This window comes from Salvia splendens, chromosome 4 (assembly GCF_004379255.2).
Source record: "Salvia splendens isolate huo1 chromosome 4, SspV2, whole genome shotgun sequence".
Lineage (NCBI taxonomy): Eukaryota > Viridiplantae > Streptophyta > Magnoliopsida > Lamiales > Lamiaceae > Salvia > Salvia splendens.
In genome coordinates, this window is record NC_056035.1 from 16,589,526 (window position 1) to 16,593,823 (window position 4,298).

Consider the following 4,298-nt stretch of genomic DNA (forward strand, 5'->3'; position numbering starts at 1 on the left):
TAAATAACCATTATATAGATGGTGAGTCACTAGGGTTCCATGATTATTGGGCTTATGGACTATTATAATTATAGCCCAACTATAATTATTTAATCTATATTAATCTAATTTAGCTCATATCCTTTCAGTATTTATATAGAGCGTCGTGAGCAGTTATAATATGACAAGATGATGGATCTGTACAAACTTATTAAAGCATAGTTTGTTAATTTGTTGATGTTGTCAAAGTTGAATGACGATAATATCACAGGAAGTGGACCTATCTTTTCTGTCTCTAGGTTGTCTGAATTCAATATAGTTTATCTCTTGATCAATGATTAAATTATCAAACTAACGACATGCAAATGGGCTGTTGCACCTTTAGTGATAGTATAATACAGTAGTTTAATAGGAACCACAATTAGGGAGATGGTGGGATTGATCATGCCAAGATTAAGTGTGGATTCACCAAGCCGAGTTATAGCGACGTTGTTTCTGATGAAACTCACATTCTACTAACTTTATTAATCTATTTTTTTATTACATTTCTTAAAATTCAAGCCCCTATAATGGACAAATGGAATGTTATTTAATTTGTTTATGCTCTCTGTCTCACGGAAAAATACCATAATTTAGTCAGATACAATCATATTGAAACCAGAATTTGTGGCATAAGTCAATGGACAATACCAACTAGTCACGTAACTTTAGTACATACGCCATAGCCTGAACAAGATCTAAGTGAGCGAAAGCATGTATGTTGTCTTAGGGAAACAAACCAGGAGAATCGCTAGTCACCGACAACTGACGTCCAATTTCAGCTCTTTTCGGTGTCTTCCGCAGCCTTTAATCAAAACAAAAACAAGTAAAGATTAGTTAGCACGTCCCTTATTAAAGACTTAATAGTAAAATGAAATTAAAGACTAAATGAAGCCTCAATGGTTTTCATATTTAACTTCATTGACACTATGTGCCTATAATTCTTAGATTCAATCCTTATTTGGTTTCATGTGTTTAAAAAATACTTCCTCATATCAGTTTAAGAGTCACATTTTTTCATTTAAGTCTGTCACAGTTTAAGAATCACATTTAAAATTGACCATAGACATAAAATTTAACTTCATTATTCATCAAATTTACACTCAAATGTCATTATTTTCATAAAAATAAAACAAAACAAAATCTTAAACATACAAAAAGTCAAAAGGGTCCCACTTTCCACTACCTCATTTCAATTATTACACACTCCAACAACCATTACCCCACTTCACTTAGACCATCCACAATGCCGCCCAGCCGAGCGCCGACGCTGGGCGGTTCGCTGGGCGGTCTATTGCAGTCGCCCAGCGGGCGAATGGAGAGAGAAATAGCGCCGGCGCTGGGCGGTTCGCTCGGCGCTATTGCAGCGCCCGGATCGCCTAGCGCACCGCCTAGGGCGAAATTTAAATTTTTTTTTCCGAAACACTGTATATACGCGCTTTGCTCGTCATTTTCATTCGCATCACTTGTTTTAACGAGTACTCTCTCTATCTTAATTTATGTACAAGAGCAACAACGCGGAATGAGTAACGCTGGTGGTGGTAGTGGTGGTAGCGGAGGGGATGCTGAGGAGTACGAACGTCGAATGGCCGAAGCGTTGGACGCCTATACGACCAACGTGAGATGCACAGGAGTCAGCATGGGTTCCCGGGTATGTTAGGCAGCATAGATTGTATGCATTGGGAGTGGAATACTGTCCCGCAGCCTGGAAGGGGTTCTACACGTCCGGCTACAAGGGAAAGAATCCCACGATGATCCTGGAGGCCGTAGCTGATTACCGGCTTTGGATTTGGCACACGTATTTTGGGATAGCTGGTTCGAACAACGACCTCAACGTCCTCAACTCGTCGCCACTTTTCAACGAGTAGTGCCAGGGCGTCGGTCCGGCAATCAGTTTTGTCGCCAACGGCAACCAACATGATATGGGCTACTACTTGGCGGATGGGATATACCCTAGGTGGCCCGTCTTTGTGAAGACGATCCGATGCCCAGGAGATGAGAAGAAGGCCTACTTTGCGGCACGGCAGGAGTCGGCGCGCAAGGACGTGGAGCGCGCATTTGGTGTGCTCCAGTCTCGATGGGCGGCAATTAAGGGTCCAACGCGTTTGTGGAATGTCCAATGCATTGCTGATATAATGTACGCATGTATTATCATGCACAACATGATTGTCGAAGATGAAGGTGGCGAACTGACCAATTGGGTCAACGACGATAATGAAGCCGGTCCAAGCCACGGCGTGGCCACCTCCAACGTACGGAGTGGGGTACCTCACGATGAAGCCGGCCTCCTACAAGCATATGCCGACATGCGCCAAACGACGGCTCATATTCGACTCTAAAAGGATTTAATTGAAGAGTTATGGGCGCGGAGGATTGCCCGCCGTTAGTTTTTTTTAATTATGTAATTTTTTTTAATTAATGTACTTTTTAAATTTTATTAATATTAGTGAATTTTCTTGGTTTTGTGTCGTAAATTTAATTCCTTATATTGTGTGATTGTTAATTATTTCATTTTGTATATATTTGTTAATAGTGATGTGGATAGTATGTGGCTAGGCTATGGCTGGGCTATTGCTGGGCTATTTGCTTGTTTTGATGATGTGGCAGGAGGATTTTTAGTGCTGATGATGTGGCAGTGGCTAGGCTATGGCTGGGCTATTGCTGAGCTATTCCTATTGTGGATGGCCTTATTACACACTCTACCAATTTCTTAAAACTCGTGCCATAGCTAAATCTTACTCTTAGAGCATCCACAGTAGGACGGATGTCTCGGCGGACATCCCGATGGATTTCTCAAAAACACCTCCTGCCATGTCATAAGGACATCCCACTGCACAATGACAGACATCCCCAAGGATATCCCGACGGACATCCACAATAATAAAAATTAACAAATTCACCAAATTAAACAATTTACGGAATTAAAATTTTGACCCGAATACGGAGAAAATACAACCACTTTATTTAAAATAAAAAACATACACAATTATTAAAAAAGAAACGTAGTCGTTTCGACATCGGTGCACTTCCGCCGGCGTTTCCCCCAACTCTAACGGGAAACGTCAGCGTTTGTGACTCGCTCGTGGCGGGGAAATCACTATCGTGGTGCTCCATTTATCTTCAAAAGAAATGAAAGTATAGATAGAGAAACTCGTTAAAACAAGAGGTGCGAATGAAATGAAGTTCAACGAGCCGTATATATAGAGTTATTTTAAAAATATATTAAAAGGACGTCCGTCGGGAACCCGCAATGGCGGACGTAATGACGGACGTCCCGACGGACGTCGTCGGAAATCCGCGGAACTCCGATGTCCGCAAGCGGCGTCCGCTCCGCCGGTCGCTCGCCTAATGGCGGACGTTTGGCACGCCGGCCCGACGTCCGCCGGGACGTCCGCCGTTGCGGATACTCTTAAACTGGGACGGAGGGAGTAGATCAGAACACAAATGTCAACACTTTAATATGACAACTGAATGTTCAATTACAGTGATCCAAACCCATTTTCCAAATGTTTAGTTTGAAATGAAACAAACCGAATGCTGCTAACAGAGCATATAAGATGTAAATTATGTGTAGGATTTGCTGATACTCTTGTCAAGCAAATATGATTATAGTAGTAGTACTAATTAATCCAGGAAAAATTGTGACAAATGAAGAAGTGCATTTTTAAAAACAAAAAGGAAACAAAAATCAAGAGAAACACGAGCTATAAAAAAAATGACCTTATCGGATTTGTCCTTGTCAGGTTTTTCCAGATCCGCCTTCTTCTTGAGCTTCTCCAACCTTTCTTTCTCCATTTTCTTCAATCTAATTGAAGGTACATAATAATAAACATAATTATCATATCCAAAATTAGCTAAATCCAACACGGAGTGTGAGAGAGAGATTGGAAACCTGAATGTAAACAGTTTCCTTACTGAGGACACGACCTTTACCATCGCTGAAGTAGCGGAGGCTGTAACTGGACGATCGGAGGTTCCCCTCCATCATCAATCTTAATCCAACACGCGAAGCGAGTGATCTCAATGCCATTGTTGTTCTTGTTTTGTTAGGGTGAACGGAAATGATCAGGTGATTTATTACAGATTCAATTAAGCCCTAACTACTCTGTTTTGCTCGGTGTCTTGGCAAATCGGGTTAAGTCTATGCCCTTAGAGCATCCACAATAGGAAGAACTTCCCCACATACTAGCACTAAGACTTTCCAAAAACACATTCTGCCACGTCACTATGACTTCACACCCCATTGTCACATCACTAGGACATCCCACTGCACAATAGTG

General features: G+C 41.6%; 1 long non-coding RNA gene across 1 annotated transcript; it reads right to left on the reverse strand.

Annotated features, from left to right (window-relative positions):
* Window positions 1–665: 665 nt before the first annotated feature.
* LOC121800541 lies at window positions 666–4,047 on the reverse strand. The gene is made up of 3 exons (XR_006050535.1): window positions 3,911–4,047; window positions 3,739–3,823; window positions 666–823 (listed from the first exon to the last, which is right to left on the reverse strand). It is a non-coding gene; the product is annotated as an uncharacterized LOC121800541 (long non-coding RNA).
* Between the last annotated feature and the right edge of the window lie 251 nt (window positions 4,048–4,298).